Source organism: Dermacentor andersoni, chromosome 3 (assembly GCF_023375885.2).
Source record: "Dermacentor andersoni chromosome 3, qqDerAnde1_hic_scaffold, whole genome shotgun sequence".
Lineage (NCBI taxonomy): Eukaryota > Metazoa > Arthropoda > Arachnida > Ixodida > Ixodidae > Dermacentor > Dermacentor andersoni.
Window position 1 is genome coordinate 44,294,800 of NC_092816.1, and position 26,122 is coordinate 44,320,921.

At 44.7% G+C, this 26,122-nt stretch overlaps 1 long non-coding RNA gene across 4 annotated transcripts; it reads left to right on the forward strand.

The window, feature by feature from the left end:
* The first annotated feature begins 742 nt into the window (after positions 1-742).
* On the forward strand, positions 743-13,661 carry LOC126516631 (uncharacterized). Of its 4 annotated transcripts, XR_011893360.1 has the most exons (8): positions 743-1,146; positions 1,921-1,988; positions 4,563-4,657; positions 5,768-5,919; positions 7,018-12,221; positions 12,322-12,411; positions 12,924-12,977; positions 13,189-13,661. It is a non-coding gene; the product is annotated as an uncharacterized lncRNA (long non-coding RNA). The 4 variants fall into 4 exon arrangements; XR_011893361.1 differs by lacking the exon at positions 5,768-5,919 and having other exon boundaries at positions 744-1,230; XR_011893359.1 differs by lacking the exon at positions 5,768-5,919 and having other exon boundaries at positions 744-1,146.
* Positions 13,662-26,122: the final 12,461 nt, after the last annotated feature.

Consider the following 26,122-nt stretch of genomic DNA (forward strand, 5'->3'; position numbering starts at 1 on the left):
GGGACCGAAAGGCCAAGCTTTTCGGCTGCTTCGCGGGTCCGTTGGACTGTCCATTGCAGTTCTTCGAATGTGAGACTGCGTAGAACTGCGTCCCACCGCTCTTCAGTGTTGTTCTTGTCACATTAAAATACCAGAGCATGTGACTAAGATCTATAGCGTCGTTACATTTATTGCATGTTGCAGTTGCAATCGCGCGCATAGTTAAGCATCACGCAGTATATGCCCCGGCCGCGACAGTGCCCCTAAATTTCCATTGTTGGTCTTCACCGCAATACAGCTGATTTAACCGAATTATGTAACGCTTCTTATCAGTCCTTCCCACTTAATGAGCAAGGGTAAAGATCGGCGACAAGTTACAGATCAGTAATTAGACAACAGCGCTTGGGTATACCGTTCGATCTCCACCCTGATCGTTTAATGTGGTGCGCCAATAACATTGATCATGAATCTGAACGTGTTTGTGCGTTTCTACCAGCTGTCGGGACAAGGCTTGGGCTGTCGGTGTACTATCATAATCTGTATCACATAGGTGAATGTACAACGCGTCCAAAACAGTGCACGGCCATAAAATTGCGTACATCAGCGGGACGAATGCTTGGCATTGAAGTAGTTCAAACCAGAGACAGCGTCGTCAGTTTCAAATGTTGGCTCATTATCTTGCGACCATCATCCTCCACACTTTTCTCCAAGCACGCGGACTCAGTTTTTTTTTTTCCCTCCATGTGCACAACGCCTGCGCGCTAGCGGATCTTGGAGGCAATGTTCAGCGCGAAATAGTTCCAGTTCGACTTGTTGCCGTAAGGGGACGAAGCTCTCACATCACTTCAATGGCTGGGCAGGTTTGTTTATCCTCTGTTCCCGCATTTTCTTCATCCACCTTCTGTACTTTCGTTCATTTCTGACAAATTCACGCGCGAACAATGGCGTTGATAAATCTTTGCACACGTGCGTTTTCACTCAAGTCGTGTGCGTAATAGTGTTCTTCCACTGCGTAAGCGAAGAGACCAAACGTTAGAGCCCCTGATCGTTCGAATTGCCGCGCTGTCCACCATTCGGGTAAATTGGAATGCCATGAAGACCGATTTGTGACTGAAGTCTGCTCTTTTGCGTTCGAAACGTTGGGAAACTCAGCTGACCAAACTGCAGGTTATTGTAAAATGTTTTCGTGTGAATGCTATGTGCTTTCTGTCATATATATGTTGGCCATTGATGAGAGTGCAAATCTGACTGGTAGGTCTGTGTTTCGTTGTTCTGATGCTTCGCGTAACGTTGAGAATATTGTTTTAGTATTCATACCGCTTACCTTGTGCTGTGTTGTTTTCAAATAAAGCAAATTCACGGTTTTAGTCGGTTGCGGTCTTCCATGCGAGCGGGCGAAAAGTAAATTTATAGCTGCTTTGTTACAAATCGCTAGGTGCAAGACGTACGACACCTGCTGTCTTTGTTAACGCGTTCAGTTCAAAAAGTTCTTTCGTCAGCCTGAAAACAACACGGCGTTTGGGCAAACCCTGAAAGGCACATCCTACAGTGTTAAATACTGGTTCAAGTGTACCTAGGCCATATATGATATGTTGTTCTTTAGCGTTGTGACATTGCACCGAGATAATGGTCGCATGGTGCGCCATTTTGCTAGTTAGGTCCGAGTAAAACGTAGTGCCACCATAAATTATTTGATTGCAGAAACTGCAAAGTGTCTCGCGCATTCCGCTACTTAATCGTCCAACCTGCAACTGTGCATTCTGCACCGCAGTGTGGCGCCTATCAATACAGTGTGCACTGACCTACCCGGGCACATAGGCTGTAAGGTATTGAAGCTTCTTTGTGATTTCCAAAATGGAAACATTATTGTGGGCAGGCAATGCACAAAGAAGCCTTTTTGCAATTTATTGATTTGGAATGACGTGCCAATTTCATTTTCAGCACTCCAAGAGGATGCCAAAGCAAAGCTGCCCTGTAAACCGTTACTGTTCATGAGTCCGCTCCTGCAGGTAAGGCTGATAGCTACATGTTAGGTGTGATTATCTACAGCACCATGGGCATTTCTGCCAACTTGTGATAACAGCATAGAGCTGCGAGTGTTACACCATTGCATATTTACAGCAGAAAAACATAGATCAAATGCAGTGTTGGCACGTAACTAGAAAGCCTGTTTGAGTTGGCGAGGTCGCAGCAGTAGTAGCTGGTGTGAGCACAGCATCACCTCCTGTATCTGTTAGCTGTTTATCGTGAGTGCAGAGGCAATGTATGATACTTGTTGGGGGAACAATGTTGAGATTTGTCTGCGCAAGGAAATATGACACATCTGAAAACATTTAAGTGTTCTGCAACCATTATGTCACAGTGACATGTACCCATTCTGGGGCATTGGCAATGAATCGGCACATGCCCAATGCCGTAAGTTGTCTACTTGACAGCAGCAGCCAGTACCTGCAAAGTGAGAGGAAGAGGCAAAGAAGCTTTGCTTTAGAAATGTTATTGTTGAAGTGATTATTGTTCATTGACTTGTACTGAGCTCGAACATGGCCAAAGGCACAAACTAGACAAAAACAACCTAATTCTGTCTCGAATTTTCTTGCTGCTGGGTTATTGCTTTGTATTGATGGAGATCTATGAGTGAGAATTTGAAGTTGACTGGTTAGGGATAATGTTCACATTGAATGGGCTTAGCTACATTCAAGGCACGACCTGAGAGCAACAGTAATGTGGGGATTGATTGTTTGCAAAGGGCGAATGCGCTGAAAATTCCAAAATGTCTTCATGTGTACTTGCTGCTATCCGCTCTTTGCATTCAAGCCTCATATTTCTTTACCCATTTATCGTAAGGTTCGCAGGGAGACCGAGCCTGAAAATGTGCATGCTCAGTAGCTAAACCTTTCTGTAAACACTATGTACTAAGACTTTTTCAAAAACTGTGTATACATTATTGAAGCTCTCCACATTAAAAAACAAACATTGCATCTCCATCCCATCTATCAACCTGCACCATTGTAAAATTGGCCTCCTTGAAACATGTAGCAAATTCTAGTAGAGTGAGGGAGCACATGCAGATGGTCTGTTTGTATTTATTAATTCCTGTCTGCAATAAACCAGTCAGTTGTTGAGCGCCTGACCTGTCTACTTGTCTGCCTTGTGTTGCCGTTCCTTTTGCACTGCTTTTACTATGAAGATCAGCCAACTTGCCCAGTTTTACACTATTGCAGTGTATAGAAAGTTCAGTGGTCGTGTAATTTTGAATGACCTCTGGTGGCCTGATCTTTGTGATGTTGTGATTATGCTTACATTATTTGCAAATAAATCCACTAGTTAAAATATTGGCAATAATTTGTGACTTGAGCAGAGATATCAGATGGGCCTTTTGTGTACATTGTGTTTGAAGGGAAGTAGGGCAGCCAAAAAAAGTGGGTGGGGTAAAATGACTGGCTCGTTTGCACCTTTATCAAATGTCCCATTGCTAGTTGCTGCTGCGCAGCATCCAGACTTTATCTTCATGCATGGTGTTAGCAGCGCTGGCAAGTGGACCATATGAAGCACTGCACACCTGAAGAAACTAAAGTCAAGCCTGGCATCATTACCATGTCATTAAACAACACACAATAAAAAAATAATTTCTCCCATGACACTGCTAATGTCCTGTATGAAAGGAATGAAGATAAAGACACTGACGCAACACAGCACTCAGAAATGACATGAGCTACAGATATGGGGACCTAGGGAAGCACTTGTTAGCGTGTCATGCTTTCTAGAAAAAGTTGTGCCACCTTAATGCAAGTACTACCAGTGAAAGAAACTATAGTACTGATGCACAATGAAAAAGCAAATTTGAATGAAATCGTGTGAATGCCAATACCCTATTTTTGCACAAAAAGTAGATATTTTATATAATACCCATTCTTGCGGCACCACAATTTACAAAATATTTGTCATAATAGAGGTACTCGTGTCAGCAGCAAGTGTACTATGATGCTGCTTGGCCTTAACAGGGCCTGTGCTATGAGCATGCCATGCTCAACAGGACCAGGTAACTGTTGGAGTGTTGGGCGGCTCTCAGCTCGAGCTATAGCCTGTGTGAATTTTTAGTCTATCGTATGGCTCCTTTCTATATTGTCTAGTGAAAGATGTAATTTGTAATTGAATCAGTAACATGGACTGGAATCCTGGCTTTGATCACCTGCGAAAGAACATACTACACATTGAAAATTTGCTTATTCCCTCAGCCTTTATTATGTGAAAAGGGAATAGCCGATGTTCTAATTGACATTAAGAGAAAAAGATGGAGCTGGGCAGGTCATGTAATGCGTAGGTTAGATACTGGTGGACCATTAGTGTTACAGAATGGGTCCCAAGAGAAGGGACGCACATTTGAGGAAGGCAAAAGACAAGGGGGGGTGGCAGTGGAATTGGGAAATTCGCAGGCGCTAGTTGGAATTGGTTGGCGCAGGACAGGGGTAATTGGAGATAGCAGGGAGAGGCCTTCATCCTGCAGTGGACATAAAATAGGCTGATGATGATGTGAGAAGGAGCATGGCACATAAGTGAAAATTGGAATTTGTATTTAATTGCAGCCGTCATATGACCACTTGTGGGCAACCCATGAATGTACCTTGCTCTGGACGCTGTCGCATCACCTGTGCTGCAAACTAGCATTGGCTCTTTCAAGGTAAGGCTCGGTGTTCAAGCAGAAGGAAACTCTCATACAGTGTGTCCTGTGATTTGTTCTGTTGCTGCCATTTGTCAACGTGTCATGCAACTGCTCCCAAATATCGTTAAAAGTACACCCCTTTTAAGGCCCTTGCACTTTTCACTGAGGGCAGGTGCTTTTTAAAGCTCATTCACACGACCAACTAGAGGAGGTGGCGTGACCATTTGTGCCTGGCAAGTGCACCAAGTGCGACCGGCCAGTCGCCATCTGCTCACAATTGCATCGTCTTGTAAAATAAGTTGCATATACAAAAGTCCTGTTCCTGCGTATCCGATTGGTTCAGCAGCAAGTGACAGGCACAGTATAATAGCTTTTTGAGAAAAGCAACCATTTGCGACCAGCTTTGTGGCGCGACCATTGTCAGTGAGTGTGAATCAGCATTTAGTGTATCATGCCCATGTGTTGCTTTATGTGTGCGTACACAAAGTGCACAACCTTTGAGAATGCTTTTTTGGCCCTGGTGCAACATTTCTGAATCAGCTGGTACTTAAAAGATAAGCTTACCTCTTTACTGTTTCCAGATTTAAAACTGGTTATGAAGCAGTTGTGTTGAGGCATGAATATTTGGAAAATTTCTTCCCTCAAGTGCCTGACATGTTAAATGCCTAGGAAAAAGTGCAGGGATCTGGAATCACTGTAAGTTGTTTTAGGTCGTCTAATAGATGACAAGTTTTTCAGGCAGGCAGAAGAAATGAATGTCCTCCGTCATTTGTTTTTTGTCTGCATCTAATTAAGAGCGCCAAAACATTACTGGAGTGTAGGGAAAAGACTACAGTAAAATGTCATGAAATCTAAGGTGGAGCCTAAATTACTTTGTTATGTCTACCGTTGCCCTTTACTGCACTGTATGCCCAATAAGGTGTGCAACTTTAAACATGCATAGTACAAGACAACTTTGCCGCCCGTGGAATCGCTACACGATCACATGTGCGATGAAATTTTAATGAAACTGCAATAGAATCTTCAGCGTGTGCAGCACACAACTTAGCACCTGACACAGCTGCTTTTACAACAGCTGCCTTCTGTTCCAATGTGATTGCTTTTGCTTTTCACTTGGCTTGTCTACAGCATTATGAAAACAGCGATGCGGTCGAAGAAAACAGCTCTTGCGCTGCAACGCAAAAAGAGTGTCGGGTTCGAGCAGCTTATAGCACACAACATGGCCCACTGACTACGTAGGTGATCCAGGCCGATCCACCACTCTCACGTGGCTCTACTGTGTGAGTAAGGAGGTCAACGAACCTCTTCACACTGACTTGGCTTGGCCAACTCGTGGCCTCCAACATTGCACCGGTGCTGATGTGATCTCTGAGGTCATGCCAAGCTACACCAGCCTGTGCTCCATGCCGCAGTGAGAGAGAGGTGGATGGCACTGGTCTTTCGCAGTGCCATGAGCAAGCAGCAGCTCACCATTGCACTTCTCTCTCAGTGCGGCACATCTTGCAGGTTGGGTGCAGTGCAATCCCGAAGGTCACGTCTAGCTGCACTAGCCTACATGGCACAGCAGTGAGAGAGAAGTGGGATGGAGATAATGATCTGCTGCTTATGCGCAGTTGTGAGAAAAACCAGTGCTGCACGGCGGCATATTCAACTCTGGGACGTGAGGGTTTTAAACATCCGCACCAAATGGATGCCGAACCCTGCAAAATGTAATATATTTGGTATGCCAAAGCCAGGTATTTAGCTTCAGGGACAAATCAAGTTCCTTATATCCATTGGGAAAACAATTTTACTTCATTAAAATCAGATTTTAATACATGGATCTCTGAGAATTTCAAGTGGGAATTTCACTTACCTTTTTATGTCCAGTGTTTCATTATATTCTGTTGGGTTTTGACAAGCTGTAACTGTACTTGTAGAGTTTTTATATTGTATGTGTGTGCATGCGCAGCTTTTGCCTGATTGAGGAACTGAATGTATAGCACAAAAGGTAACATGAGTGAAATATGGGGGTACATGACTGTTGGCTAAGTACATGCATTTGCAGAATTAGCAAAGGTGTAAACATAATGCTTAGTGTCCATGTTTGTTTTGTATGAGTTCACTGCAGGTGTTGCAAGACATGCTTACTCTGTTCTGTGTGAACAGCTGTGTACCAAAGTAGAGTTGGCAGAAAGCCGAATGGCCTACTTAAGGTTACTATATCGCACTAGTTATGCAGCAAGGGCAGTGTGTTCTTTAATGCTAGTTTGTTTGAGATATTGTTGACTTTTGTGAGAGGTATGCGTAGTAGATAAAATTGTTTCTCTTTGTAACATTCAAAGCTTACATGCAGATTTTGCTTCAGATGCCATTAACATTTGTGCATTGACTTCTAGGTTCTGGAACACCAGGTTTGATTTCTACAACATCCCCTCGTGTCTTCCAGAGCAGAAACAACAAACAAGTGGACAGGGAGCCAGCCATCTGTCAGGAACCTCAGATGTATTTTTGTGGTCTGTGTGGATATTCCACAAGTGGAAAGGCTCACCTAGCTATTCATGCTTACCTCGTACATGACACACAGCCAGTACCATGGCATCAGCACCCTGGTAGTGCTGAGCCTCCTATTTCCAACAGTGAAACAAAAAGTTTAGTCAGACCAAAGGAGTATGTATGCGCACTTTCCAAAGACTGCCGTTTCAAGTGCCTCACAACTGCTATGTTTCGTGAACACCTCAAGCGGTATCACTGGGGGTTTAAAGTATATGTCTGTCATTTGTGTTTAGCCCATGCTGATTCTTCAAGTAGGCTGTTGGAGCACTACAGGTGTGATCACGCCTTTTTTAAAGTTCATTGTCTTTACTGCGACTTGGGCGGAGATGATGACTGGGTCATCATGCGCCACATAATGGAGGAACACTCTTACAAGCCATTTAGGCTGTTGCTTAGAAATGGGGACTCGCTCACTGTTGTTCAAGAACTGCGACAGTTGGCTGTAGAATATTTGACAAAAGAGCCTGTACAGCGAGAGCTCCCGCCACAACCATTGATTCTTGCATTACCACAGATTAAAGCATGTTCAAGTGAATCAAGACAAATCACGCCAGACATTTGTGGAGCAGCATTGGAGGAAGAAGTTGCAGAAAATAACCCTACAAGTTTTAAGCACACTGTTGAGATGGATATGGAACTAGAAAATGAATGTGTACTTCCATCATGTGAGCAATCTCAACGCGAAAAAGAAATTGACCATGATCGACCAGCACCCAGCATAACTGAAACGGGACTGTGTACCTTCCCCATTGCAGAAAATAATTCTACAACTTGCAATGTAAATGCAAATCACCACACTGTTGAGATGGATATGGGACTAGAAAAAAATAAATGTCTACTTCCATCATGTGAGCATGCTCACAGTGAAGAAATTGACCATGATCAACCAACACCCAGCATAACTGAAATGGGACTGTCTACCTTCCCCATTGCAGAAAATAACCTTACAAGTTGCAATGTCAATGCAAATCGCCACGCTGTTGAGATGGATATGGGACTAGAAAAAAATAAATGTCTACTTCCATTATGTGAGCGTGCTCAAAGTGAAGAAATTGACCATGATCAACCAACACCCAGCATAACTGAAATGGGACTGTCTGCCTTCCCCATTGCAGAAAATAACCTTACAAGTTGCAATGTCAATGAAAATTGCCACACTGTTGAGATGGATATGGGACTAGAAGGAAATGAATGTCTACTTCCATCATGTGAACATGCTCCAAGCAAAGAGATTGACCGGGATCGACCAACACTCAGCGTAACTGAAATGGGACTGTCTGCCTTCCCCATCGCAGAAAATAACCCTACAAGTTGCAATGTCAATGAAAATTGGCACACTGTTGAGATGGATATGGGACTAGAAGGAAATGAATGTCTGCTTCCATCATGTGAGCATGCTCAAAGTGAAAAAATTGACCTTGATCAACCAACACCCAGCATAACTGAAATGGGACTGTCTACCTTCCCCATTGCAGAAAATAACCTTACAAGTTGCAATGTCAATGCAAATAACCACACTGTTGATATGGATATGGGTCTAGAAAAAAATAAATGTCTACTTCCATTATGTGAGCGTGCTCAAAGTGAAGAAATTGACCATTATCGACCAACATCCAGCATAACTGAAATGGGACTGTCTACCTTCCCTGTTGCAGAAACTAACCCTACAAGTTGCAGTGTCAATGAAAATTGGCATACTGTTGAGATGGATATGGGACTAGATAGAAATGAATGTCTACTTCCATCATATGAGCATGCTCAAAACGAAAAAGAGATTGACCATGATCGACCAACACTCAGCGCAACTGAAATTGCTCTCTCTACCTTCCCAGGTAAACAACAATTCTTTTGTAACATAGAAGACTGCAGCATGGAATATGGGGATGTGTTTGATTTTATGAACCATCTTGCTGAGTGTCATCCCTTGCAGTCATCACTTAACTGTCCTAAGTGTGGCTTTCTTGTTTCTATCGTAGATCTCCTCTCGCACATTGTTGAAAGGCACAGTGGCATTTTGTTTTGTCCCTACAAAGACTGCTCATTTGGAAGCACAAATCAATGTGATGTTGACAATCACATAATTCAGATGCACCAAATCTACCAGGATGAGCAAGGCAAAGCTGACCAAGCTGTAGCAGCTAGAAAAGCAGAGTTTTGTGCTCCGAATATTTTATCCTCCTCAACTTGTGCAGAAACTGAGGGCTGTAAAGACACTGTTGATTTTGAACCTGGAGCATGCTATGAAAATGGCAAGGCTGATGAGCAGTATGATGCGAGCCAGGCAGAATCTGCAGATGACCTGACTGCCAGAAAGTATTTTTGTGATGTGTGTTCTACATGCTGGGACACGGTGCTTTCCTACATTTGCCACATGACTACCATGCACACAGTGACATTCTTCTGTGGACATTGCTTAAAGTCATACAAAAAATCAAGGTGTCTGCTCATGCATGCTGGTTGTCATCATATAGGGCAGCCATTCTCTGTGTGGAGTCTTCAGGATGGAAAAGTGGTTGATGTAGGTATGCAGGTGGCACCATCATGGGTAGATGAAGCTCAGCATTACCTGAAGGGGGCCGGTCGATCAAGGCTTAAAGCAAAGGGCAAAACCATGATAAAAAATTTGAAGAAAGCAATTGATTTTGTCACCTCTGCCTGTGTCGGCAGTCAAGTGGAGCAACCGCAATGCAGTGCCATGCCCACCCATGCAGATGGTAATAGAAGACCATCTGCAACCCAAGAGATGCCAGCGCAGCATACAAAGCCTGTGGTCAATTGTATATACCCAGATGATGGCTCCTTCTTCAATGCAGAAGGTGGCCCCGCTCTTCAAGACCAGGCATTGTCTGAGCCTCTGTCTTCGCTGGTTCTCCACAGTGACAACAGCACAGATGAACCGTCAGAGGAATCCAACATATCTACACCGTTGCCTTATGCATTGAAAGGCTTTGGCATGGCTTCCATCAAATCTTCTGTACAGCCTCAAAAAAGTATTTTAGAAAAAACCTCCTGCATAGAATCACAAGGCAAATTGCGAGGTAAATTTCGGCTGAAAATACTTGCATCAGCATTTATTGATGCTGCTGCTTGCAAAAAAGTTAATGGAAGCATTGTAATTGACGAAAATGTTCTCCAAAAACTGTCTGAACTGAATACCATGCACACACCTGGAAGGAATTCGACCAAAGTACCCAGCTCTTTGCTTTCTGGAGTGCATGAAGGGTCCCATGTGTGCTCTGAATGTTTTATAAGCTTTGCCACTTTTGAAAGACTATGTAAGCACATTGTAAAAACTCATGGTGCAACCACTGCCAGTGACATTGACAGTGCCGGTGCTGTAGTAAGTTTAGGTGATTGGGCACCACAAGAATTTACATCTATTTCCAACACCTTCAGGAGTGTCCAGTTTTTCCCCAATGGTCATATCAAAGTTGAAAACTCAAGAAATAATGTGATGTTGCACTTGAAGCAGATCAAGTCGAAGTACTCTAAAAGACAAACCATCATTGACAACCTCTTTGTCCGACATTTCGATGCTCGAGTGCCATACAGCCAGTTTGCAAGTACAAGAAACTTGAACCCTGTTGTTCGATTGGTCAGGCTGCCAGCCATAAAGCAAGAGAAACAGTGAACTCTTATGGCATTTGTGTAATTGCATCTCTTAAACTTAAAACAGATCTCCATTTCATATTTGCGATGTCAGAGCATGGTGATCTTATGCAGATTTTATCTTCAATGTCTTGGACAGATCAATATATTCATGTCTTATTTATATGTCATAGTCATTTTGATATTACTTTCAATAGAATGCAGAATTTTTAAGTTCAGTTCTGCCGCTTGTTTTTGCTTGCTTGCTGATTGTTTTTGCAAAGCAGCAAGCTGTTTACGTTACAAGGCAACAAACATCCTTTTTTCATTCATGCATCTATAATTGTGAATAAACCACCATGGCTTTTTCAAAGCTACCAGTGTTCCATCTGCAGCCTGAATATTCTGTACAACTGTATGTTGAAGTTACAATGGCTACAGCTAAGCCTTTCTGAGCTCAACCTGTCCTTAACTCCATATTTTTTACATGATGTATTGGAAGTGGGCTGCTTTGTATGACGATTTTGCAGGGATGTACACAATATGGTATATCCTTTATTGCTCAGGGCCAGTATTTATGCATGCAAAAGTGTAGCTGTGATGTGGTTTACCTTTACTGTGTGGTTATGTAGAACACTTGGTATATATTTGTGTATTACTTTGTATTTTTTTTATTGGGTTGTGGCAAGCTGGTGTGGAATAACCTGAACATTGTTTCCTTTGTTAGGCTTGTGTGCCCACACTGCTGCCCGCAACAGGTCATTGTGCATTGTACTACAGCCCTCACTTTTCCTGGGTTGACAGATGCCCCTGCATCACCATCTTTGATTGTGGAGCCTTCAGGATGCTGTGCTTTGAGGCTACCATGGTGCACAAAACTTGTGCAGCATCTGGAGGTTCAAAGCTCACTCTGCTTTGCAAGCATTTTCTGAGTCGCTGATTGTCGACATATAACAGGCCTTACTGGAAACATGAAAATGACAATTCAAAATGTCTGCTGTATAGCTTTTAAATGTTGTAGAAGTTGAGGGGTACTCGTCAGCTGAAGCAGTCACCCTTTCATGTTAGAAAGGCAGAATGTGAACACAATATGATTGGAGCGAACATTTGCAAATACACACAACAATCTTATTTCATATAGAAAAATGTTTTGATGGTTACAGCCGATTCCAACAAACTCTCGTAGCTTGTGTGCACCATACGATTTAGAGGGAACCCATCCAACCAACTTAGACAAAGTTTGTTGAATTTGCACTCCCCACTGGTGACGAAGTAAGCACACTGGCTTTTACTTTTTCCTCTTACCTAGCCCGCTTTTTGCTTCTTGCCACTAGCTGGAGCACATTCCATTTAAAAAAAAATTTTGCTTAGTGTGTGAAGTATCAACAAAGGAAATGTGGTTCCGACACATTGCAAATGTGCAAGTCGTAAAGAAGATGCCAAAAGGCCCATTTCACAAGTAAGCATGCATGTAGGAAGTGATTCATCACTTCTAGTTCTTGCACTTTGTGCATACGCATTTGGAAGCATGAATTCACATGTACTTATTTTCCTTGCAGGTTTCTGGAAGATTCTCAAGATGCCAGCATATTGATGCTTATTGCACAAATGCTATGACTGAGCTCTGCATCGTTTTACATTTCCAGAATGTAAGTATGGCAGGGGCATGAGAGCCATAAGAACGTCAGCTTTTGGTGCAACATGAAGTATATGTTTAGTAAAAGACAAAATGGACTAGTAAAATTTGTTGCATTTAAATCCTGAAACTTATGAAGTATTAAAAGATAGTCATTCTGTGCAAAAATATTTCAAATCTGCAAGCTGCATTGATTAAGACATTAAAGTGCACAAAAGATACTCTGAAGTGACGCTATTTCGCCAATACAACTTGAAACTTGTGCAAAGTAGCAATTCGATATAGTTGCAAATGAATGAATTTATTTGTGCTGTACATGGTGATTGCGCATTTTTGTCTTTATAGAAATTTTTGTAAAAGCAGGACTAAGTGGAAATATTTATGGTTGCAAATTTAGCTCTTTGTGCACAACAAATTCCTTTCTCCACTGCTTCCAAGCTAGAAAAGTGTTATTTTTTAACAAAGTTCTGAGACCTGCAATTGTCAGCTGTGTGTTTCTGCCATGCTGTTTTTTTACGCTTTCAGGCATGCTTGTTCTGGGACAATATTCTTGGCACCTTTTGCATCACCAGTTATTAGGTATTGTTAAAATGCACATTATAAAAACTGCATGGACAAAATTGCACAACACATTTACCCAGAACAGTATGAAGCCTTCCACCGAATCGCTGCATCCAAACATTACTTTTCTCTCGTGCATAATTGGCACTTACCTTAATTCAGGCACTTGTGCTCTCATACTTAGTGTAGTAACATGATGCTAAAAGGATGCCTTGCTCTACTTTTCCAGGTAAAACAAAGCAGCCACCACCAAGATTTTGAGGACCATCAAACTGTGGAGACACCACCACAGGTAGTGGTTAAAAAAAAAGCGACATGCCTCCTAATTGAAAAGCAAGTGCACCGAACAAACGAGTCCAAGGTCTGAAAAACAAAAGAAGCAAAGCCTGATGAAAAAAAAATGAAACTGCCATGAAAATAGGAAGTTCAAAAAACAAAATTGCTTTCATGATGGCACTGCTGTATTTATCATAGTACCTAATGATATCCAGCAATTGCCCATGTAGCAGAAACAAACTTACGTGATTTTCCAAACTCTGAACTGGTTTATTGCAACAGCAGCAGACCCAACACATTGGATAGTGTCTTGAGAACAGCGTTGCTATGTGCAAGTTTTCGCTACAGTATTGCTTGCTGGCTTCTAAAATAAACGTGCAGATTCCCTCTCAGAGTCTGTATGGCACACAATGGCCCAGATAAATACCGAAGTCTCCAATGGCTCATTGGCTTGTGCATCCAGCTTTCTGCGGTGCATTGCTTCAGGGGCATAAGTTCAATCCCCAAGGGTAATGTGTATAAAGCTTTTTTTTTTCACCCAGTGGTAAGCATGAACACGAACAAAGATGGCCTGACCACGGTACAATAAATAAAATAGGTGGATGGGCACAGTGAATCGATATTTGAGCGCCCAGCTGCTCAGTAACTACTTGGGCTTGTTGATTGAACATAGTGGAAGGCTACAGCATGGGAATTGACGGAGACAAAGGAGGCACACAAAGTACACAGACATGCTGTGTGTTAGTGCACCTTGAGTGCCGTCTGTCGGTTCTTGTACTGTAGCATTCCACTATCCTCAACTGCTATCGCAGTAAAAGGAAAACATTCTTAAAAACAGTAAATGTTTGCCCACTTCTGTTTTTACATGGGAGCAATGTATGGAGAAGTCTAAATGCTAAGTGAAAAAAAAATGGGTGCGCAAGACAATTATGAAAAACGAGAACACGGATGTTCTTACTCAAAAGTGCACAATTTTTCCTCGGAATGAATGTGAAACAAATTGCTCATATTGTGTGGCATTCTGAATATGCGGTACTTTGCCATTACATTGCTGATACGGAGTGGTACAAATGTGTTGATGTTACTAAATGTTTTGCAGCTTGAGTTCTCTTTTCTGGATCATCTTGTGTAAGCTTGGACTAGTACTGTACAAAATGACTAGTACAAAATGCAGACAGAGCTGATTGAGGGCATAGTTGTAGCATGTGTCAACTCTGAAACAGGCAGATTACAAGCTCACATAGGCAAGTGCATTTTACATCGTATTAGCATTAAACAGCACTCACGAGACCGCTGATTCTGAATGAATAGGAAAAATGTGCTGATGCACATTTCAATAAGGGTTTTGTTACAGTGTGGTTTTAATTCTCAAAACTAGAAAATTTTGGGACATTTTGATGTGGAGGTGCTAACAGGATGATGTTTGTGCACTTTGAAGACCCGTACACCTTTCGTAACACTGCTGCAAGCAGGATGTTAAGTATTTAGCCATGTGTGAGAGGACAAAGTAGTGTCACCTGTCTGTCATTGCTGCAAGACCTTTCACGAACTAGAGTGAAACTTAAAGGGACCTCAGAAAAAAGCTTGCTAAAGCTCACTCATATAAGTGTTGCAGCATGTTATCAGCTAAAAGAAACATCAGATGTTGAAATGACATTTCAGCCCATTTGCACTTTGTGTACAAAACTAATCTTTTGCTGCACTTTTACACTTAAGACAGCATGGTCATGAATTGAGTCTGTGCCCAAGCTCATGTGAATCTTCTCCGGCATAACAGTCTGCTGGGCAGCAAAGGACTTCAGTTTTTCTAAGCCCATCAGTGCTCCTTTAGCTGAAATCATCGGTTGTTGTTGCCTCAAAACATGGCTTGCGGGAGGGGGGGGGGTACCCACAAGGGAGATTGGCCACACTGGATAGAGTGAAATGTACACCCAACAACATACCAAAAAGGTTAAAGGTGAACATTTAGAACGAATCATTTGGCAAATAACAGATACACAGATTTCAAGAGTACCTTTACATCAACTAAATAACTAAATATAAAATTAAACTTAAAAGCTCAAGAAAGTAATAAAATAAAATGTTCCATGGTCGGTACCCTAGCAGCATAACCTTTTGGATGCTTCAGTGAACTTGTGCAGAGGACTAATCATGAAATCATAGCTTATGCCTTATTGACAGGCACCAAAAGGTAACGTTTGGTGTTGTAAGTGCTAAACCTAGTATACTAGTTTGAAATATGAGGAAAATTTTGCGGAGGGAGGAGAAGCAGTGGCAAGAAAGAAAGAAATGGCCAGTAATTTCTGGTTCATTACAAGAAGAGCAGAGGTTAGTTTTGGTTAAACCAGATCTATGAAGGTAAAAATTTAGGTGGGGAACTCTACTGCAAAGACTTGCTAATGTAACCTCGCACTGGCATGAAAGGCATTTGCTAGTGTTCCACTGAAATTTTAGATGTTGAAAATCATCTGCGGAAAGTATGGATGATTCATTACAAGTCAACAATAAAAGGCATTTGAATCTAGCTCCTGTTATAAAAGAAATTGGGAAGAACATTTAAGACCGGACCATTTAGTGATGACGATGCGAGTGGGTCAGCTGGTTCATTTAAAAAGATTCCACTATGTCCGGGGACCCAGACAAAGCGGGCTTCAGACAAATTGTCTGGGACAAGAGTCGGAAAATATATTCAACAGGGGTAACCAAATAGTAGAAGTGAAATGTGTACAGACCAAAAGCGCATCTGTAGCCACTATTGCACTAGATATCTGTGGACCTAATTTTCAGATTGCAAGAATTATCGCCACGAATTCAGCAAAGAATAGTGGAGTGTAATCAGCGAGACGGAGGGCAAAATACCAGTTCAGCTGAATTGAAAAGATGCCAACATCAGCCTTGTCTAAATTTTGTGATGCGTCCATTGAAATTATCAAGTGAGGCGGATATTGACTAAGATGATCTTGCAGGAGACCTTCAAGTATGTGTGCAAGAAGTTTTGTGTCTTTTGGAAAAATATCATCAAAGATCAGTTTTACCTTGAACAAATTAGGTTTTGGAGAAATCAGGTTTGGTAGATGAACTTAAGTTTTAATAACAGCCCCTAAACAAAAACAACTTCTGGCTGTTGGTAATGCCGCCAACCTGTTATGAAAAATGATTTGGGAGAATTGATGAAAATGAGTTGTGAATGGGCGAGAGATGCATGATAAAGCTTCAGGAAGGTCAGGTCAGTAAGTTGAATAAATTGGGATTCAAGCGGAGTAATTCCAGACTTCTGATAAAGTACATTGTTAGCCACAAAACTTGGCAGCCCAAGGCAGAGGCATAGCACTTGCCTTTCCAGTAACATTACGGGTCTTGGTTTGTGTGCTGCACATGCTGAAAAAAGAACACAGCCAAATTCGGGAATGCAGCTGACATAAAATTTATAAATCAGCAATGTAGCTCTCATATCACTGTCTTTATTACTAAATCAGTGCAACAATGCCATTGCACGTACCCTTTGCTAGCATTTGATTCGATTTGTTGCTGCCAGTTTAGCTTACCATCATAAGTTGTCCCTAAGTACTGCAAAGCTGCAACTTGCAGTATCAGTTCATTTCAGTAATGAAGAGAAATAAAATGGGATTTGACAATAAAAATGGAAGTAATGAGCATTTCTTGACGTTAAGCAAAAAAGACGACGTATCAAGCAGCACTAAAAGGATGTTGCAAGAGAGACACCGCCGCCAACGCGCTAGCTGAACATCACCTTAACATTGGTCACAACATTGATTGGAATTCTGCGACTGTACTTGACACTGAAAAATCGCTTGTCATCCCGCCTTCTTTTGGAATCATTATTGATCCAGTCGACGCCTCTCGCACTAAATCAGACACATGGAAATCTACCATAAATATACACCATATCGCTGTGCCATCTACTCATATATTAACCGAGGCGCTCAACTTTTATTAATCATATCATGAAAACCCAACAAACAAGGACACATAGGGGAAATTAATTGTACTTATTAATTGAATTAAAGAAATGATAAATTAATGGCAACGAAAGTAGTTCAAAAAACAACTTGCTGCAGGTGGAGAACGACCCCACGTCTTCGCATTACGCGTGCATTACGCATGCGAGAGCATCACATGCGTAATGCGATGACGTGGGATTGTTTTATGTGAACAGGAAACTCGTAGGGGACTTGAAACATCATAAACTCCATTTTTTTAAAACTTTGGCAAGTGTTTGCTGTCGAGAAGAAAATGTGCACCCCCTGCCAGATGGTCTTCTGTCAAACCCTGAACTATACATGAGTAATGGTACTTCGGCGTTAGTGGACTGACAATTGTGGCATTCCTGAAATCTTTGGAATAAAAAATGCTTGCAGTGATTTGTGAGGATATGGGAACAGCATTGCAAAAAGATTTAGCACTCACGAATGTTGTTTTCTCGGTTTGACTTTAACTTCTGTCCCATTAAGTGTTTTTCATTCTCGTTGCTTTGCTCGACAACACTTGAAAATATCAAACTGCCATCTACCTTAACGGTTTTGCTGTAGCAGAATATGGAAGCATCGGCACATGATTAGACATGAAACACAGTGAAAAGTGTCTATACGTAATGCATGCCCTGATTGATGGCACTTTGCTACAGATGTACTACAAAAGTTTGTTTGCACAAACTGATTTCATTGTGAGGTATATACTTGAGCATAACACCTTGATTTACGGCACATCACCGCAATTGATTATGTAAGTGCTCTGGCACCACTTTTTGTTTGGTGCAGTGCTTAGTGCAGTGATGGTGAGCTTTGTGTCCGCTGTATCCATTGTTCCAAGACACTCCTTAGTTGTACGGATAGCTTTTGCCTATGACCTCAAGAATTGCTATTCGCTTTACCATCACCAGTCACCATGAAATTCTGCTGTAACCTTTCTTGATGTTCACGCAATTAGTAATTGAAATTTTATGCTGACGTAATGCTAATGGTGGTAATTAAATGTTATTTACTAAACTCTAATGCTAATGACACAAATGCAATGTTTAAGCATGTTGCGATGCAGGTGCGACCTCTGTGTCAATGCGTTACACATTTTCTTTGTGTTACGCAGTGCAGGTGTTAGTAATCGCCAATGCAAGTTAAAGTAACACCATTTCCAACAATGGCATGGGCCTTGTGTTATGATTTCTAAGGATGCGCCGAATGAAGTGCCTCTCATCTTCTCTGGTCTTGTTCTTGGTGTTGTTGACATAGCACAATGATGAGAAGTGGCACATGCATGGAGAAATGCCAGTTGTAACGAGAGATATTCAATGTGTCAATTCCTCTGGAAAACGTGTGGTCAATAGCACCACCGGTTTTCAATGCGGAGAGTAATGACTGACTGAAGTGACCACTGTTAAGACACACGCCGAAGATATCTTTCATGAATGTCAGTAACCACTGGTTTTTGCAAGTCGACATTAATCTCTGGTGAAGAGTAATGCCACTGTCTTATGGCTGTTGTAGTCACTGCTGATAGCCCCGAGTGCACACTAAACGATGCACAGGGCATGCTAATCTGGTTTGTATGTCTACTGCCTATGTACTATTGCCAAGTGCGACTAACACAGCGTCCAAGTGTCCACACGTCGCTTGCGCAATCCACACTTCGCCCACACCATCTATGAGGTTGCACTTGTCCACTTCAGGTGACGGCGACTTCACTGGATGGGCTGCAAGAGATATGTGGTAATCTTCGTTTTGAAAATATCTGTGCCAGCACACCTGGTGCACTGATACTTCTCGTGACTCGTTGCAACTAAGCTAACAGCCACAGGATTCATGCTCATGCCTCGAACAGTGTATGTCCATTTTGAGCATCTGATGATCCTCTTCAACATTGGGAGCATGCAGACATTGTAGATCAAGAGGATGGACACATCTCACTTTCAAGCTGCAAGTGCTCATGACTTGTCCAAGACACAGTTTGAATTTGTTTAGTAAGACCATCTCGTCTAGTAAAGCGTGATTGGTGGCATGATGGTGTTTGTACGCCACATTGCCAGTCGTGTGGTAAAATCTTCTCGAGAGGTTACGTGAGAGTGCCACATACACGAGGCACAGTGCATGCTTCTGGTAGTCTGCTAGCTGTGCATACGTAGCAAGCTGTGACTTGTCTATTGTCCCTTTTCGCAGCGATCCCGTGGGCGCTGCCATGTTCGATCACGTGGTGACGCATTCATTGATTGCCTCAGCTGACTTTGTTGCCTCTGTGTTTACAATGAGTACATGACGCTGATGTGGCTCTGAAAACCTCTGTTTCAGCAGATATCGTAGGCGGCGACTGTGTGGAATACACGCGAAGCTTTGGCAACAGCTTCAAAGAACGCGTGAGCTCTTTCGGAGCTAAATACCCTCCTCCGCGCGCTAGGAGAAAAGTGTAGAGGAAATGACGTAGTAGGTTCTCTTTTGCTAATTTTTGTATTTCTTTGCCGTAGCGGCCACGCCCTCTCGGGCCACAATGGCGGCTTTGTTTTGGTACTGTGCGCTCACACGTGTTGCTCCGTAGGTTTCGTACCGTGGCAAAGGCGCCGTGCGGGCAGGTTTGCGTTGGTCTCCGTGTTTTGTTGCACTGCGTTATCTGCACCGTGCTCTCCCGGATGTTGCTGTGGCCAGGTGGGAAAGGAGGAACTAAAGTTCGTGAAATGAACGCGCACGCAACGCTGTACACATTGTACCGTGCTACGGCAATGGCAATTAACGGACGAAGGAATATCCGCGGGAAATATTGGTCTTTTGGCGGAACATGCTAACGTGCCATCGCAGGCCGAAACCGAGGCGTTTCAAAATCTGTACAATGAACGCCTTGCAGGTCAGTGATTCCTGCTTTTGACAGCGCATATGGTGCATTTGCGGCACGTAGACGCGTCGTACGTTATGAATACATAGTTCGTGTTCAGTAACAACTTGCTTTTGTGCATATTAAAACACATGTTGCTTACCTGTTGCTTGTTCCTCGCAGTACTCGCGACAGCACGAAGTCTTTTAAGCAGAGAGCGTTCGAGGTTCATGTACACCTGCACAGGTGTACCTCAATACATGTGCTGGTAGAGCGTTACGCCGAATATGTGCATTTTGCTGCCCTCGGCACCGTGCGCCTGCCAGCCGATGCTTCATCCTGGAAGATGGGGAAAGAAGCGGCTGCTTTGACTTAAGGAACGAACCCTCCCTACCGCGGGCGAATCTTATATGTGCGCGCGAGAAGCGCAGGGAAGTGAAGGTTAGCGGATGCGCTGCAAGAGTCTGCAAGGCTCCACAGAACGTACGCCTGCGAACACACATAACGGCTGTTCCATGGTCGCACGTCGGCCGGATCTACGCGCGTACTGTTCTGCACCTTTCGCCGGCTATCGCAAAACTTTGGTTACGTGATGCTTCACTTACCGTGGTGAGAAGGCACCTCAAGCCTTCAATTTAAACGCGAAGTCAGAAATGACATTTGGCTCCTCGCCGGCGCGCTGTCGTAGTAATGCGCGGCCACCCGAACTTTGTTCAATAAAGCACGACGATTCCTCAAGCGAGAATTTGTTTGTGCTCATAAATTCCAAATGGATCGCAAATGGGTCGGTGTATCGTATGTACGTGTCTCCAGTGCGTTCTTGCAGTTGTAAGAGTTGTCGGACGATCTCGCCGCTACCACCAGTTGTAAGGGCTTGTAGGTCGTAGGGAGGAAAGAGGCGTACAGGGTTTATTTACAGTATTTACATTTTAAACAAGAGATACATTCGGCAGTCTAGCGTGGCTCCCAAATGGAGTACGCAAGACGAGCATACAGCACACAGCTTACGAACACGATGACGAGCAACAACCTAGCAGCCGACAATCAGCTGCTTATAACCACTCCGTTCTCCCTAGATCCCTAGGTGAGGGAAACGTTCGACCAGTCCTCGAAGCCGAGCCGACTTTGAGCGGGAGGGCTTACACACACACGTACGCACAGCTTTCGCTGCCCCCACCGAGGCCAGACGGGCTTCGCAGAACTCGGGGCTTACGTCTTGACCAAAGGAGGCGCCTCTAAATTCCAGAGCTGCCTTTCTCCTGTAGTCTCCACGAGTGTCAGCAGACTGCGACGAATCCTGAGGCCCGAGGAATACTTACCGCAAAGCACCGCAAAGCACCCTTTTGTTAGGGAAGCTGTTGCTGCAGAGAGACCATGAAGACCCGGCAAATCGACCAACAGTACACGGGCGCCAAACGTGGCCAGTCCTGCTGCCGTCGCCGATTCTCCGAACGAGGCGCATGGTGTATTAACGCTGCCGTAGTCTCCAGTTCTCCGAAGGATGTTCATGGTCGGTTAGCGCTGTCGTCCTCGCTGGTCCTCTGAAGGGCGCCACCATATCGGATCGATCGAAGCACGTGCAGCTGGCTTAGATAGTTTTGCAGAACAGTACCCCTGCAGGCCGATCCTAACACAGTGCAGTGAGAATGCGTACATTTTTTTCGTATCGCCAGACGTCTAGCTCGCAAGATCGTCTGAGCGCCCCAGGAAGTCCTAGCAGAGAAAAGCAAGTAGAAATCAGCGATAAAGGTTACCTTTTTTAAATCGCGCAAGAACTGGGCAGCGGCGGGTACCCGCGGTTGATGAGAATAGCTCATTTGGCTGGCCTGATAAAGCATGTTTTATTTTCATAAAAGCCGGTAAAAACAGCCGATTCGACCTCACGGCCCAATTTGTGAAGTTCATTATAAAATTCTTTCAGCATGTCTTCGGCAACGGCAATGCATTGAGGCATCGCGATTACATGATTTTGTTTAGTACTGCTGCGGAGCGCGCGCGTCCGAGCAGCCCGGTTGCGCGCAGCGCGGCGTGGTTTCGCGAGAAAGGTAAACAAGAGAGGAGAGCTGGCCCGAGAGGCGGAGCAACGCCATGAGCAACGCCAACTTCCGGCTTCACTTCAGCTTCACAAAGAATGTCGTCAGGGCTTCTCCTGAGTTTCCTTCGTCCATGTGTCTCGCTGATTTTCTGGTTCATTGCGAGTGCGCCTTGTGCGCCTTCTTCCGCAGTGTTGCCGTGATGAAGCGGCAGAATTCACCTTTCGTTGTGAAACTCGAAATCGTAAATCGGGTCGAACGCGGTGGCAGGTCGGATGTCCCCGCAGCGTACAAGATTCCAAGGAGCACTCTCAGCACGATCTTGAAGAATAAGGGGGAGATTGGGGCTAAAGTGGCCAAACTCGCGACCTGGTGCCCGCGGCGCCCGACGCATACGCACGGCCGTGCACGAGTGATTCATCTGAAATTGCTTCAGCCATGCCAACTTCCGCGAGCTCGGTGATGACAAATAGCGTCCTCGATCACCTTGCCCCGGGGTTGCCCCGAAACCAGAATGGTGCGCTTTGCACCGCGGTGGTGGCGCACTGCGGAGGGTCAACATCGAGGACAAAACTGCACCCTGTGCAGGTTGCTTGCAGGCAGCGCTACTTTGCCCCTGGCGCACAAAACGTGCGCGAACACGCGCGCGCGCATATTTTGTTGCTTACAGGTGCTGAGCATCCGCGGCAAGCGCTCGAACCTTGTCAAACTGCGTACTCCGAGATACCTGGTTGCAAGCAAACACCAATGGATTTTATAATTAATCCTGACGACCCGTTCAACGAACCTGTCCACTTTCGGCTGCTATTCACCACATTGTTATTGGACGAGGTCGATCAGCATGTCGTCTTCGCTCTCAGACGAACTTGACAAAAGCTCATCGATTGCGGCAGCTAGCAGCGCTTCCTTTCTCATTGCCGACATCTCCACTAGCTAACTCCGTCAACTCCGTTGCAACCGCAGCTATCGGGCCAGAGCGTCCGCGATTCTGCAGTCGCCAGTGCGCGCGCACGCGGCGCGTCCCGCAGTGCTTGCTGGGATTGCACCCCGGCGCACCGCCGATTTTCTCGGTGCGAGACGGGGCAACGGAAAACTGCTCCAACAGGGTGCGCTTCCGGTGATCGAGGATGGTCGGTGCGCACCGGTGCGGTTGATCGAGGATGAAAGTGCGCACCAAGGCGCCCCGGTGCGCACCGGTGCGGGTGATCGAGGACGCTATAAATTCTGATGAATGCGGCGAAGCCGTTGCCGGTATTGCCGAAGCTTGGAGCGAGTTGTCAGAATTTCTGGAAGCTGTTGAAGACTCAACGGTGGACGAGTTTGTGAGCACAAATGATGGTGTCGCGACCACGGGAGAGCCCGAAAACGAAGACTACACTGCCGACATCGTACCGAGCACAAGCGAAAGTGGGCACAATGAGGAAAGCAACAACGGTCCTTGGCCCACATCCTCCGAAGTGATTGGTGCGCTCGCACTAGTCCGGTGCTTTTGCGCAAACGCGGAAGGTTGCGGCCTCAGCTGCTCTGACTCCTTAGACAATGTGGAGAAGTGCGTGTGTCGCAGGCAGCGAAATTGCCCAAGCAGAAGAAAATGCAGGACTATTCCGTGCGAAACTAAGCCAGTTTCAGCAATAAAGTGATTTTATAAATGGTATGTGCTTTTATAACATCCAAATCTTTAGCAGCTAGGCTTATATCGAATTATGCGCTATATCGAACTAATAGGCGTTTTATTTTGCGAGTTCAATATACCCGGTTTCGACTACTTTTAAGCAGCGGCTTGTCGTGTTTCTGACTCGGTAAAGATTCTCCTGTAGCCACTATCTGATTGTTTATTTTCTCTTTATCGCTCGTGAGCGTGCTCATTTGCAATAGTCTTGGTCTTGCTGAGGAGAAGGCTTGTGATGTAGATATCCTATACATTGTAATAGCTTGTATCAAATATGCATTGTCGCTGGTCACTCGCTTACTGTGTGGATCATTACGAAATGTTCAGCTTTGAACATTATAGTGTGTTAATGTAGTCGCCATCATCCTTGCTTCGGCGCATTGATTCAAGTATGCACCCGTTCACTTATTCTTGATACATTGGCGATACAGTGGGCGTTTGTAAGTTGGAATGAATCTTGGTAGGTAACATACGAGAAACTTATATGCCAAGAAGTGGCACTACTCCCTGTGTTGCCGGTTAACAAGTGTTACTTGTACAGACGTTCCAGGGTTGAAGTCCTCTCTTTGGAGGTTAGCGCTACAACACTGGCAGACGAGTGATTTTTTCATCTTCGAGGGAAGCCGTGCATTGTGAAGAGTCAGCAACACAGGCAGGCCTTGTGCAGAAGTAGTTCGTGAACTTGTACTCAGAATAATTCCATTTGTTAATTGCCAGTCCCACTTTTTGCAGCCAACTACTGCACACATCTTCACTCCACCGCTCCACATTTTGCAGCATAAATGGAGAACAACTGCATTAGCGAATACCGCGATACGTTCATTTGAGGGATCGCCAGCTATTTGTGCGCCGGCGCTGGTAAGAGCGGGTGCGAGGGAGAAAATCTGGGGCTTTTGCCCCTTGATGGTTGAATATATGACTCTGCCTAGGCACTACAGAGGATGTTTAGGCGTTTGTTATAGGTGTGGAGGCATTGCGGAGTGGCGTCGAGTTTGTTTACGCTCGGACGCTGCTGAAAGGCCGCCGGTGACGATTACCGACTCAGCCACAGCGCCGCAGGCGCGAGAAAGTCTGTCCGACGTACCTGCAGAGGCAAAGTTCTGACTGGTGTTGCAGAAGTCGCGGGCGCGGTAGTACTGAACTTAGCGTCATAAGTTGGCGGCAGGACTTAATTATATTTATTAAATCGTGCTTTTTTACTAATTGAAACAACGTGTCATTACTTCGCATTATTGGCGGCGCCTGCAGGACACCAAAGCTAGAACCCGGACTGGTACGTGGATTGGGCCTCGGTAAGCCCCAACCCGCGGACCAGTCACGGTTCTAGCTTTGGTGTCCTGCAGGCGCCGCCTGCTTTATTATAACCTCAGGTGCTCTCCTGGGGCCTCCGTTCGCCGGTTACATGTGCCCTCCTGGAACAGTGCTTGTAAACAATGCAATCTATCGTCGCGACGAAAAAAAGCGACCCGCGACTTGTACAACACCAGTCAGAACCTCGCCCCTTCAGACACAGCGATGACCAAATGGGGCGTCCTTGCCCACTGCCTCACCGCGTGGGCAGCCAGCGGCGGAGTGCAAACAAACTCGACCGCAATCCGCAATGCCGGCATGTCTAGGGGACAAACGCATACACCACGCGCTAAGAAACCTATCTAGTGCCTAGGCACAGTCATATATTCAAGGAGCAAAAGCTCCCACATTTTCTCTCGCGCCTGCGTACAAACGGCTAGTGATCCCTCAAATGATCGTCTCGTGCGAATACTTAGCTGCATTTCCGACAGAAGAGGTAATGGTTTCGTATTCGTACGCTTTCACATTAACCCCTGAACAGGTTTCAGGGGGTAATGGCTTTTACCGAGGCAGCATGCTATGGGTAGGTGGATGGATGCTATGAGTAGACAGCTTTAGTTTAGCGTACGCTATAGTACCATTGCGTACGCTATAAAATAGTGGGTCGTCACTGCGCATGTGCAGAACGCTAAACGACCCATAGTGTATAGCGTACGCACACTATTTCTCAGATTTAGCGTTAGCGTCTTTGCGTGGTTTGCGTGAAACATGGCGGCGGTCCCGGCTGCGCACCCCCCCCCCTCCCCCTTACGCGCATACGGCGCGGTTCCGGCTGCCCGCTTCAAATTGAACTAGGTGTTGCTTTTGTAAAATGCACTTCGTTCGTAGCAAATGACTGTGTAAACGGCTTTCGCTTAGTCTCAGGCCGCTTCGACGACAGAGTAGTATGGATAACCTTGTTGTGTTTTCGAGATCGCTTCTCGCTCCGAACGACTCGAAGCCTAACGAAAGAAATGGATGGATGAATGTTATGAGCGTCCCCTTTGGAATGGGGCGGTGGGTTGCACCACGAAGCTCTTGCT